Raw genomic sequence first — 14,399 nt, 5'->3', positions numbered from 1 at the left:
TTTGATTCAATGTATGGAACTGACAAAAATAATTACTCTGTGTGGCTCTTAATATTGCACATCTTTGTCAAAATTCTTTTAAGCACAGATCACTGGGATGGTTCTTTCAGTAGTTCCATGAACTAGACAGGCATAATTTTCCAATAAAATATGAAGAAAAAAATGTTTAAATTGGATAATAAACTGAATTTTTGCCCGTTTCAATAGGGTAGGTCAAGGTTAGTACTTTGAATGTGTTAGCCTAGAATAAGTAAGCAAAATTTTATACATAAATATCACTTATTTGCCACTTACATTAAGCTTCTACTGTGGATACATATCCAGGGCTGCTTCTAGGATCTTATCCATATTCATTGGATGTTGTAAAAGCAAAATGCGATGGGAATCTTCATTGGAAAACACCCTGCATCTTGACGTCTGGTGTCCAAACATGATGTCAATATTGATACTGTCTCAAGGGATAGCAGATTTCAGATTGGTAAGCCAAACATATCTAGAGATTAATTCCTTTTTCTATATCATTCAAAATACTGCTGTGCCTTGAACTATTTTCTTAAAACAGAGAATATTTAAGTAGCAGAGATGTTCCAAATGGTAACTGTAGACACAGTTCAAAGGACAGTGGATAAGGGTATATTGCCACCTATCAGCAATGCACCTTCTTCTAAATACTTACATATTTTTTCTCTAGGTGAAATAAAATATGTCTTAGGCATCGTCCTGGATCACATATAAATGACTAAACCCCTTATTCATTTTGTTACCACAATGCAATGTGAATGAGTTAGAGGTGAAGGGAGGATTGGCTTATATTAGTCAATGACTCCAGCTCACCAAAATGCATGCTTATTGTCACAATTAGGCCTCATTAATTCTTTTTATAGGTTTGCCAGTCCTTAAGTGGTATATCCTTCTCCAAACTGTTCTTGAGAAAATGAACAATGGAATAAATGTGTGGATGAAAAATTAAGTAGATAAATAGGATTCTCTGAGGGCAGTGTAACAGTTAAACTAGCAAGTTGGTCCTGTGGTGGTGGACGGGTCTAAAATATATTAGATAATACTGATGGTTTACAATTAGGGCTGACCACATGTTCTAAATGCTTTACACGTATTAAATCATTTCATCCTCAAAACAATGCTACGAATTAGATACGATTTTTAACCCATTTTGTGGATGAGAAAATTGGGGAACTGAGATATTAGATAATTTGATCAGAATCACATAGCTGGTAAGTTACACAGTAGGGATTGAAACCCAGAAATTGGCTTCCGAGCCTGTACTTAAAAAAACTACACTATATTCTTTGCTATTAGAGTGTGGAAGGCTCCTAAGTTATAGGAAAAATTTTTCTCTACGTGTATTTATGTAGATTTTTAGTACCTAATAACAGGATTATGTTTGACTTGTTGAAATTTCGAGAAAGATCATAGACAGAGAAAGTGTGTGCTTTCAATCTTCTTGACTCGGTGTTGCCTACTTAGAGCTTTTCTAATTCACATTGAATAGGCATATTAGTTTGAAAACATTTTAAGGCATTTTACTGACTAGATATTTGTAGTTCAACTTGACTCTCCTGGCCACACACATTGGGTGTACTCCGTGGATTATTCAGTTATCAAGTTAATTCCTTAGGCATCTGTTAACTCTTCAACTAAACAAACCATTCTATGTTGTGAAAAATACAATTGGATTTTAATGTTAACCTCAAAAATTATGGTTGGGAAGGTAAGCAGGCTTCAGGAAAAGGACCCATATATTACTTGTGGTCTTTTGTCTTCTGTCACTATTGCATATATTTCAGAACATAACAATATTTGTAGCTTAGTATTAGATACCGTTTTGCAGAGAAAAAAATACTGCCCTTTCTGGAAAGCTCTTACAGCTGCCATATGAATTGTTGCTCAAGCCTACATATTTGAAAGCCAATGAAGGTAAGAGATCTTCCCATTTCTTTGAAGAGAGGAAGCAGGAACCATGAAGATAATGGGCTGTTTGATGAATTGGTGATCCACAATAGAATGAAGGTGGCCCCCAATATTTCTAATGATGTCTTTTCTTTGCCTACCCTATTTAGATAGATTTCTGGAAACATCATTTGACATTTTGTTTTGTATTTAATATTTTAAAATAAATTTCTGATTATAGGAATCATTAATGTTCCCTCTTCCACACATGTGAGCATGCACACATGTGCTTAAGTGTGAACACACATACACATTCCAACCACCAGAACTGTGCAATATTAGGAAGTCTTTCCCTTCTCTGATTTCATAACATTAGATATTGTTGTAAATGCATTAAACAAGGAAAAGAGCTAAGAATGCATATATTGGTGTGACTTTTGTATTCCTCATGGGATCTGGTGGAGCTGAATGCCTCGCCAAATTAATTTGCCACTCATGAGACTCAAATTCTGACAAAGCCTACAGGGTTCTAGTGGATGTATTTGCCAGTAAATCACATGTGCCAAGGAAACCACAGTGACCTGTGTCAATGGCATGGGCTGTTCTCAATAGGCTTGGTCGTTGACCCCAGGCCACCCATCTTCTCCGAGTGCCTACATATATCTCTCTTTGAGAATTTCAGTGACCTACTGTTCACTCAAGTTCATTGAATTTACAGTGATCACTCCTAACCTTAAACATAGAAGGCAAAGAAAACAAATCACACCATTTTTTTTGAGGTTTATGCTCTCCCCTGGATTAGGAAAATTTCAAAAATTATTTTCTTTAGCATTCTAAGATGCTGTGAAAATCAACTAAGATGCTAAATATCAAAATTGTTAAGGGCTACAACTTGCATAAATACTATCAAATATTGAAAATGAAAGTAAGCCACATAATGTATACATACGGATGTCTGAATCGTTATATACATATTACTTATTTATATATATGTAAATTAGGTAGATGAATATGTAAGTTTGTAGCTGAACAAAATAGGACATGGTACCAAATGAGGCTAAGGTGGCAGATTCAATTCCTGTATAACCTGCGTAGTTAATTCTGTTCTTTATTCATAGATTGAACCCCTGATTCTTAGTCAGATCTTGTATAATGTTTATAATGTTGCAGCTGGTCCAAAAAGGCAGTGTGAATGAATCAGTGCAACCCGCCCCACTACTGGGAAAACACGCAAACCTATCAGGGTATATCCATAATGTATCTGTTCTTTTGAGGGCAAGTGTAATTTTACTCTCAAATTCAATGTGTGATTTTGATATTACTATGTGAGTCTTGTTAAAATATGTAAATAGGGCATTTGCTAAACTGTCTTTATTTAGTGTTCTTTTAAGTGATCATAAAATTTTAATGACTATTATTACTGATACTCTAATAAGTACTTCAATGAATTTTTTGATGGTTAAATATAATTTGTGTGTTACTCTAGAATCTCAATATGGGGATTTTAATATTGAAGCATTACCGTAAAATATTCATGCCATCAACCTTCCATATTGCTGTGCCAAAGAATAAATGCATGTTGATTTGAACTTAAATCTTTCTGACATCCAATGGTTTGGGTATCACAAAATCTTGTAAAGCATTAGCCATTCAGCTGAGGGAAAGTGACTTGCATTTTCAGAGTATTTATAAATTGATGTTAAAAAAACATTTTATTCTAGTCAAGCAGGCTCTTGCTTTACAGTCTAATTTTGGACATATATGTGGGTTACTTAAATAGAGAGATAACATTAATCTTTCAGGAGCAACAAGTGCTGGGTGGGGTTAAGGCCAAGAGATTAGCATTTCTGTTATCAACATGCTATTGTTGGACTTAAGTACCACAATATATGATCATTGCAGAATGTTCAAATAATTTAGATTCCTTTGAACTCTGCTGTATGATACTACATTTCCTCACATCGTAAGTCCCCATCCTCAACTTTTTTTTTTTTTCTAAAGGCCAAGCAGCAATTAGTAGGAAATGTTACATCTAATATGCCTATGATTTGCTTGAGGCCAAACAAAGCAGCTCATGATACTGCGTTGCTGCTGCTATTTATGTAGACATTAGGCACAGGAGCAGGTTTTTAACAATAGGACTGCTTGGGCTTTATGTTACACATCAAGAAACATTTTGTTTATGCTTTATAAATAGTGTCACCTATTTATAACCTTCAGCCACGATTCTTTTAATGGCATTCTCAAGTGGCGTTTGGTTTGGTTAACATCAGCCACTCATGCCTTCTGTTCTGTTGCTTGAGAAGTTAAATGAGAATATGTGAGTTTTAGCTGGCCAATCTAATAAAACTCTGGGAAATCGTTAGGGTAAAGGAAGTTAAGCTATAATTGACATCATATAACAAACATTGAAAATGTTGAAAAGAAACAGATTGGATGAGTTTTATACTATGAAAATGTCATCTGACAGATGCAGTACAGTAGTTTCATTTGAAAAGATCTCTACATACACTGAGTCTTCTATTCCATTAAAAGAAGAAAAAAACCTGAGGTGACAGGAGATTCCTATGGGGGATTAGCTGTCTATGCATATCTCAGGGAATCTTTGGGGGACATTTATTCTCATCTTGGAGGTAGAAGGAAGATTTTAAAGTTAATAATATTTCTGCCACCTTACTCTTTCCTCCCCTTGTGCTTACAGGCAAAGGTGAAAACCTGCCCTGTATCTCCTGTGTCTAATGGAGAATCTACATCAAAAGCAGGAAGTGCTTTTAGAGATAATAGAGAGAAGAGGGAGGAAAGTGAGATCAGCTCAGTGGTTTGTGGTGGCCTATAAAATCAGCAAAGGCCTTTACAGAAACAGGAGCCAGACAGAACTCACAAAAAGTAAAGGATGTAACCTGTTCACAAATGCAGCCAGTTGGCAAGCCTGAATGACTGCCCTCTGTCATCACAGTAGGTACAGATCAACACACAATCCTAACACATTTGGATTTATAAACAAAATGTAGAGAAATCAATGAGAGAAAGAGGGAAACAAATCAACCTTTCTAAAATTTTTTTAATCAGACACGCTTGTTTTTTAGTCTGGCACTTTTTGATTTGAGAAAGATAATTGTGAAGAGGACATTAGCTAAAGCTGCATTTTTCTATGTCACTGCGCCCATTCCCCCAAATGGTTCAGAGTAGAGCATGTATCTTGAATTTACTACCAATCTCCTGGTAGGCTTTCACTGTTAACAAAAGCCACCTGCACCCACGGGTTTGGGTAGCTTTGGGGTAGTTACTTTCCAAGTCTCTGTGGGCACACAGTAGTGACAGCCAGGATCCAGTGGACCCTCTTCTGTGATCATCCACCACAGCGACCCCAGTATAATCCCGACACATTGGGCTTAGGCCCTGGAGCCTTCTTATATGGGGTGAGATGCTTTATCCTGGCTATAGAAAGCAAATGCCTGAACCCACAATGTGATCAGGCTGAGGTGGAGACCCTGCCTAGAAATAGGCAAGGTTGGCTGGGCGTGGTGCTCACGCCCGTAATCCCAGCACTTTGGGAGGCCGAGGCGGGCAGATCTCCTGAGGTCGGGAGTCTGAGACCAGCCTGACCCATATGGAGAAACCCTGTCTCTACTAAAAATACAAAATTAGCTGGGTGTGGTGTGGGTGCCTGTAATCCCTCCTACTCAGGAGGCTGAGTCAGGAGAATCTCTTGAGCCTGGGCGACAGAGTGAGACTCCGTTTCAGGGAAAAAAAAAAAAAAAAGAGAGAAATAGGAAAGGTCTGCTGCTCTTATGGACAGTATTTCTTCTTTCCACATATGGGTAACACTAGAGTGAGGACAGCATTAAAGCCTGGAGAGGATAAAAAGGTCTATGATGGTAGGGGGAGATGAATGTTTCTCACAATGCCATGTACCAAACAGAGTTGACTTTTCAGTACCAGCTGACCACTCTGAAATGTCATGAACTGGGGTCTTCCCTGTAGCTAGCTGGGCTTCTGATGCAAAGTTATTAACAGAGATTGTACGTCAAGCAGGAAAGCTACCTTAAAACATGTGTAAACAAGCCCTACGTTAAGGAAACAGACCAGGGTGAGTAGACTAACCTACAGAATGAGCTCGGTAGTAGAAAAATATGCCAAAGAACTTGAAAGTATAACCCGATTTCTTTAGGAAAGAAGCGCTCAAAGAGTCTAGATATATTTTTGTTCTTTGTAAGCAAAGTTATTTCAGAGTGATTTCCCTGAAGGTTGGTGTTAACCTGCCTAAAGGTTTGTGGTCAACAAAAGTCTTTTGAAAAAGCTCCTCAGTCACTTTGAAGTAGAAAGTCAATGCCTGTTCTGAAATGTGACAGGCTCGTCACCCCCAGACAGGTCTGAATAGAGTGGGGGCATGAGAGAATCAACTCTCCCTGCCATTCTAGTAGTTAAAAATACTAGAAACTATCTTCAATCAGTCTCTTGAATTTTTCATTTTACCCCTTATGACCAAGCTGCCTATAATAACCTAGCAGATTATATAATTACAACACACCTAGAGGTCTGCCATTTATCTGGGCCTTGGGTTCTATTGTGCATTTCTCCATTATTTCCCATATTCAGTATTTTTTAAAACCTGGCAATAATGTCAACTTCAGTAAGTTAAGATGCTGTGCTCCCTTCGCTGTTTATGCTTCAGTTCCTTATTAAATGCACCAGCTAAACAGAAAATGCGGTATAAATATGTTTCATGAGTCATTTAAGGATTCAGCCAAGAGACATTGCAATTGACTTTTGAGTCCATTTTTGGAACCAACTCTTTCAAGACTCTTCTCAACAGGAACACTTCCCCCTGCACTAGAACTGACAAGACTGTATGCATTACTTTATTTTGATACTGACATTTAAACAATAAAATAAAGCCATTTAAAACAAATAGTAGTGCTTTAAGTGTCTGGGCTGTCAAGATATCAAATTATATAACTTGGAAAAAATCAGAATTCATTGTTAATGGTATGCACTTAACACAAAGGGTCGCTGGAGTACTCACCAGATATATATTCAGCTACCATGTTGGAGCTAACAGGCTGTATTCCTTTAGATAGAATTGACTATATTCACTTAAATGGACTTGACTCTAGTACAATCACTGTATTCAAATGTCAAAAAAAAAAAGAGAAAGAGGATGTCACAGAGGGTCACAAATTATGTTGGATTTTGACAGATTGTAGCCTTGCTTTACAAGAGCAGTAACATCTCATTTGTCACCATTTGATCTGTAAGTGCGGGAATGGGAGCGGAAGGCCCTCCATCTCCGCCACAATTTAATCGCTTTGAGGCCGAGAGTGGTGGTGGGAGCCACCTGCCCATGCACCGCACTGCTGATCTGTTTTAATTTAATCGTCCGTCAGCTAGATGAAAGCATAAATCGTCTCTCTTTGATCTGCAAAATGGTGTGTTTTTGTAAAGCAGGGTGTGGAAGTCAGGGAGAAGGGACTTACAATTTAGTGCAGCTTGGACAATGTGGCCGTACGAAGACACCAAAGTTGCAAACCAAGCAAAGACTCTCCCATGAAACTTAGGACAAAGCGGGGAAAATGGCAGAAGGAAATCTATTTGTGTTAAAAGGTTAACAATAAGATAAAAGCTTTGTGCATAAGATATTATTCCAGAAAACTAAAACTAGTTCTCCCATTCATATCCATCATCTTTCAAATGTATTTTCCATTGTTAGTTTTCGAACGTTGGCTTCAAGAGAAGAAAAAGAAGAATGATAAAGGAATTTTTATGTTGCCACTGTGAATGGTCAGCATTATTAATGTAACCTGAAGTTTTCTAAGCAGGATGTGAACAGTAAAATACAATGTTGTTAAAATTGGTATACGTAGAGAGGCACACACTTTTGAGCAAAACAAATGATGTAATGGTTGAACACAACAATGTTATATCACAGTAGTTATTATGAGACTTTACGTGGTCTCATACGTAAACATTTTAAGGTGCTTTCCACGTCATTTTGTAGTCAATTTCCCAGAATTACAAATAATGTATTTTTATAAATTAAGAGGGAAAACCTCATAGCACCTCTGCCAAAAATAATTTGGGTCATGAAGAATTGTAATAAACACATTCTGTGTTTGGCGCTTTAAAAAATAATGACTTCTTACTGCAGAGATTAAAGCAGTGGTATAGGGTTTCATACAATTAATAGAAACATTGTCACCATTACAAGATGTTACCATTACAATAATATTCTTGTAAATCCTATAAACAGAAAATTGGGGGCACGTTACAAATCTTTATGCAGAAATTTTCCAATATATTATTTAAACTAATGACCAAAAGACTTCCAAAGAAGAAGAATCCATTTCAGGAAAAATTCCCAACAGTAACCCAGAAATTTCCAAAAAACTTCCCCTAGTCTGCAGGGAATCACTCCACAAACCAAACAAAAATTCCCCCTGAAATCCCTTTAAGATACTATGGAAAGCAGAAACAATTTACAGTTCAATTCGAAAAGCTGAAAATTTCTTCACTGGTAATGGTTCTAATAAAATTACCAGCAGAGGAGAAGGCCCCTGAAGACCAGTTGAGTCATCCTGCTTATTCTGGCCCATGTATTTAGTTGGCTTTCCCCTTCCATAATTCCCATTAATGGCTTTTCTAAGCAGTATTTGCATAGGAAACATAAAGGTGTCTCTGCCACTTCCATTTATTAAGTTATTCCACTGCGCTGCTGCAGGCTCACAGGTAAACATCACTGAGCTTTTAGGTTAAATAAGTCCCACAAAGCAGTTTTGGAAGAACCTGAGTTTTTATTGTGGGATTTTGAGGAGTGTAAAGTAAACTGTGGTTGTGACACTGATGTTACAATGAGTGAAATGGGAAAGCAGATTATATGGATTCTTCCTGCCTTGTGGAGCTAAGCTCTGCTGATGTGTTTGGGCTAGCACAGACCAGAGAAGTGGGGAGGGAAACAAGAAAGGAGTGGGGTGGAGAGGAAGGAACTGTAAAGAATGTTATGAATACATTTTGGGAAGTGATAAAAGAGTGCCAACAAGTTTCTTTGGATGACTTCTCTGTAACCCAAGATATCAGCTAATCTACTTAAATTTCATGACACCTGAGGATTGAAACAGTTCTATTCCTGCCCCTTCCTTCCTTCCCTCCTTCCTCCCTTGTCTTCCTTCCTGGTTGAGCAACAGTAAATGTTAGGATTATTAAATATACAGATTGCTACCATTAGACACATCCTGGAATTCATCCTTTTCCTTCTCCCTACATCTCTTCAGTTACTAAGCCTAGTAGGTTCTACCTACAGAGTATCTTTTGAATCCATCTCTTTCTCTTCATCCCCTTTCCCGCTACTTTAGTATAGATAATTTCCCTTTCTCACCTGGGTTACTGAAATAATCTCCACTAGTCTATATATCTTTGGTGACTTGTGCCTGACCTGTCTTTTTTACCGCATAGGAAAAAGTCCAAACTCTCTAGTAGTTATATAAGCAGCCATTCACAGTTGGAACTTAAAATGTTCTCTCCCTAGCCTTCTTTAGGCACCAGATGTTTCAGCCACTTGCCTGCTCATAGCATGCTTTTCATGCCTCCATATTTCTGCTTCTTCATTCTCTCAACCTGGAATGCTCTTCTCACCCTCATCTTTGCCTGGAGAAATTCAACATATCCAAAAGAAAGCACTTCTATTTTGTGAATCCTCAGGAAGAATTGTTTCTTGTCCTATATTCCCATAGGAATTTTTTTTTTACATACCTCTAGCACAGTACAAAATATATGACAGTGAGTTATTAGAGTACCCCGGTGGATTCTGGGCCCTTGAGGGCAGGCAATAAGTTTTATTCTTGTCTCACCTCCTCCTCTCACTGCCTCTAAACCCAGTTTTGTGACCAAAACCCATAGTTTTGTGACCTGAGTTCATGTTCCGTCAATACTGATGATAAACTCATTGGCAGCAGATATTCTAGGAGACTTTCTTTGAAGGCTTATTTGAATTTCCTATGTGTGTCTGAGTGCACACATGAGTGCATGAGTGTGTTTATATGTGTGTTACATTAAGTAGACTTCACATTTATACACATCTTTATAAGATTTTGTATCTAATGACTCCCTGCTAAGATCTGGTATACTGATTGAATTAGGTCTTCAGGCTACTCTAGGAGAATCTGATTATTGATTTATATGAAAAGAAAACACAAGAAACAGACAGACAAATGGAGAGAACTGACCACTTATATCAAATACCTGCCGTGTGCCAAACTGTGTCTGAGATGATTTTTTTTTTTTTTTTTTTTTTTTGGTGGGGGACGGAGTTTCACTTTTGGTTCTTATTGCCCAGGCTGGAGTGCATTGGCATGATCTCAGCTCACTGCAACCTCCACCTCCCGAGTTCAAGAGACTCTCCTGCCTCAGCCTCCTGAGTAGCTGGGATTACAGGCACCTGCCACTACACCCAGCTAATTTTTGTATTTTTAGCAGAGACGGAGTTTCATCATGTTGGTCAGGCTAGTCTCGAACTCCTGACCTCAAGTGATCCTCCCGCCTTGGCCTCCCAACTGAGATGCTTCTTGCAGTGTTAGTTATTCCTCTCAGAGGCAGTACAATAGCTAGATTCCAGTTCTGCCTCTACCATTTTAAGGTAAGTAAACCTGGGCACTTACTTAACCAGTGTTTCCTTTCCTTTTTTCTCACAGGTTTGTTCTAAGGAATAAATGAGTTAATACATGTAAAGCACTTAAGACAATGTTTTTCACATGATTAGTGCTCAACATTATCAATAAATAAAATACACACACGTACATATACATATATATTTATTTATACACACACACACACAATTTTTTCTTGGTAGCACTTCGCTATCCTCATATCCTTACAGATGAGGAAGTATTTGGTTATCCTTCCCTAAGTCACATAGCCAGTAGGTGGCAGAGCTAGGGGAGAGGAATATCAAATTAAGTGCTTTAGGCAACTTGTTTCTCCTACACTGCAGTGCACCTTCCCCTCAAACACTAATGATCAGAGACTGTTTAAGATGGTCTTATCACGCTAAAGCTAAGTCAAATGGAAAAAAAAAATGTTCCTTTAAATATTCTTCAAATGCCTTCAAGCCCTGCAAGCTGCATGGACTTAGCCTATTATGGAGATGGGGAAATTAGGCAGGGATTAAGCTGGTTGATGGGCATATTGTAAGCCTATATTTTTCTCAGCTCAGCGTTATCCTGCCAACAATGGGAATTCTGGTTTGGGCAATGGCAGCATCTTTAGAACCATTTTGGAACTGGAGCAAAAAAAAAAAAAAAAAAAAAAGAAGAAGCACTGAATTTTGTACAATTATCTACACTTTAAGGTCACCTAATGTTTTTTAAAGATGACAAGCCTATTTTAATAACTCATATTTCTATTGCTAAATGTATGACCACTAAATTGAAGGCACACCTGCTATGGTACACTCTGCCTCTGTACCAAATACCATATAGGGAAATAAATGAGGGCTAGGCCCTTCTGTGACAGTGAACTTCACTTTTGTGGAGACTGATCACTCTTGAGAGGTGATAAATGCCAGTGGAAAGGTACAGTAAGCCATCATATATTAAATATGGAAAAGTACTTTTAAATAATATTGAAACGTGCAAAATACAAGCTGACAGCTACCACCAAATAGAAATGTAGGCCAAGATTTTGTTTGACAGAATTAACCCCAATGAAGATTTTGACAGAAAATGCCAGAATATACCACATCTATGTTAACTAATGTGTCAATAATTTTGCTATTTTTATGCTTATGTCTCCTGTCTTTTTCATGGCAGATTATTTTAAGAAAAAAATAGACGTTATTTCTAAAGTTGTTTTTAGCTAAGATTATTTAGTGAATCACAGAGGATTCCATTTTATTGAATCTGACTTAAGTAGTTAGGGATCCTACTTTTCATTTTTTCATAAAATGGATATTATTGAATTATGAAACTTCAGTTATTACTTCTGTTATTTCTAGAAAGAAGTGGAAATACAGGAGTACCAGGGACTATACTCACCTGGGGTTCAGGGCTCTGCTGCAGAAGCCGTGGCAACAATGAAATGTGTTCTCCAGGGTAGATAAAGGTGTGACCCACTCAAAGGCTCTCCTGAGAGAAGTACAGAATAAGTGTTGACTTCTTTGAGGGATGGTCTGTGTTCTTTTCATTTGATGAATGTTAATATGCCAGGTATTGTGCCAGGCTTCAAGTTATAATCATAAACAAAAGCCATGTTCTAGAAAAGCTTATAATCTAATGTGTGAATCTGACATGAATCAAATAATTTCATGAATACATGTAGAATAAATGTAAGTGGGAAATCCTATGTAGCAGAGGTATATGATGTCGTAAGTGTGTGTAATAGATTAACAAGCACAGCTGCTATGAACATCTAAGGTTCTACACATTACAACCTACTAATTTTTGACAGATTTATTACCAAGTGTTAGTTTTCATTGGAGATTGTAGAGTACAAAAGAGAAGGTGAAAGAAAATTCAAAGCCTGTAGCCAAGAAAGATGCTCATATGTACTGGAGACCGCTGTGCTACAAAGAAGACATGTATGTCGTTTATTTGTATATCTTTCAGAAGACACAATTCCTCCTCTTTTTTAGCTATATTACTCTAGATATATTAATTTCAGAGGTTTTTTGTGAACTAGAGGGAATTGGTAAAGTGGTTTTTATAACAAGATGCAATCTGATTGCTTCATTAGATTTTAATAATATGGTTAGTGATTTCTGCCTATTTTAAATGAGCTTAGATCCCCAAGAACCATCAGACCTAAGGAACTGTTTAACAGTGCCTCTGGTTGAAAAGGCGGATTAAGTTAAAGGTGGCTACTCATCAGTAAAGAGCCAAAAATGGAACACTGGCTTCTGAGTTCAGTGTCTGGGCTCTAGAATATCCACACATTCCATGCACAAGGGCCCAGTAATGTTGTCCAGTCCTATCATTTCTGTGAATTGAACTCCAGGAGCTCCAGGAAGGATTGGGTTATGATGTGGTGAATCAGTGACTCCCTAAGAAGGTCTTAGATGTCTAGAAGTATCTCCCTCCTTTTATTTCATCACTTAGAGGAAATTTACTTCATGATCTCCTAAGAAAGAATATTGAAATGAATGTATGACCTGAATGCCTATATTAAATATTTGCCCCAAAAGCAATGAGACCAGGGCAACTATGCATACATGAAATACGCATTGTTTCAGGAGAACATCTTCAGAATCTACAGTCATGACAAAAGCAATAAAGGAGGATAATATTTAAGTTGATAAAAGATGCAAACATGGCTTTATTGGGTTTCTAAATTCAAATTAAAAGAATAAATATTTCATCAGTGATACTAATTAAAGATTGGTCAAAGATTTGTCTGTGTCTCATATAGCAAATACCAATCAGAACTGATTAAGAGAAGTAACATTTATTGGACTGCTCAGCTATAGAAAGAAATGATTACTATGAAGTCCATTTTACTGAATAATGGTTATTTGATTATAACTTGATTTTCAAATGACATTAGTACTCCTTGATATCATGCCACCCTCTTCTTTCAACAGAGTAAAATTGTGATCTAGGAGAAATAATGCTTTGGGATGTTTAATTATATAAACTTATTAGTGGTTTTGTGTGATTACATGTGCTTTCAGTGTTTTCATTTGTTATCATCCTTGCTTTTTAAAAAAGCCACGCAAAGAATTGATTGCAAGGATTATGATATTCAGGCACTTATCATTTGATCATCATAGTCACATGTTTCCTTTCTATTTTGTTTATACCTCTCTTTAGATGCAAAATTCTGATAATAAAATAGTTGTGGTCTCAGTAAAAAATAGCCACTGAGAAAATAGGGAATAAAGGAGAAGGAAATGTAATATTCAGGTTGTGGTTACTGGCGTGGGTGCTCTGGTCTATCAGATTAGAGTCGTTTTATAGTAAGATCTAGGGAGTGGTGTTTCAGAAACAGGCATGAATATGCACACACAGAGTTGATGCTGTAACATCTCTTCATTCAGTTTCTTTCTTTCAAATATAAAGCATGTAAATTGCCATACAAGCGCCCACTCTGTCCAGCCTTCCTGACCATTGTGCTCACCCTGGATCTCATTTACTTTTATTTTGTAAGTTAGGCTGATGCCGAAGTGTTCTTGCTTGTCTACATAATAAATGTAAACAAGTGACAGAGAGGTCATGATGGTCAAACCTGTACTATTGTCAGTTTTGGTAGCCAGTTTTTTCCACATCTAACTCCATCCACTTTTCTCCAGGCCAGGGTCATTGGGGTGTAGGGATTGTGGTCAGCATTCAGCTGGAACTGTCTTTAACCCTCTCAGGAGTCTGAATGTGATTGGAATAGACAAGATTTCTTTTATACTTTCTAGGTAACATGATTTTATGAATGTAGAAATTCTTTACAGTTTCCTAAGGACAACAAAACCATTATGGGTTCAATTGCTATTATATAACAAGAGGGTTCCCTGTGAA

General features: G+C 37.3%; 1 protein-coding gene across 10 annotated transcripts in view; it reads left to right on the top strand.

Annotated features, from left to right (window-relative positions):
- ESRRG (estrogen related receptor gamma) overlaps nt 1–14,399 on the top strand; it is a 591,615-nt gene that overhangs the window by 473,122 nt on the left and 104,094 nt on the right. The window lies entirely within an intron of this gene.

This window comes from Gorilla gorilla, chromosome 1 (assembly GCF_029281585.2).
Source record: "Gorilla gorilla gorilla isolate KB3781 chromosome 1, NHGRI_mGorGor1-v2.1_pri, whole genome shotgun sequence".
In the NCBI taxonomy this organism is placed as follows: domain Eukaryota; kingdom Metazoa; phylum Chordata; class Mammalia; order Primates; family Hominidae; genus Gorilla; species Gorilla gorilla.
Note: the sequence above shows the minus strand (reverse complement) of the source record. Positions and strands in the feature narration are given on the sequence as shown.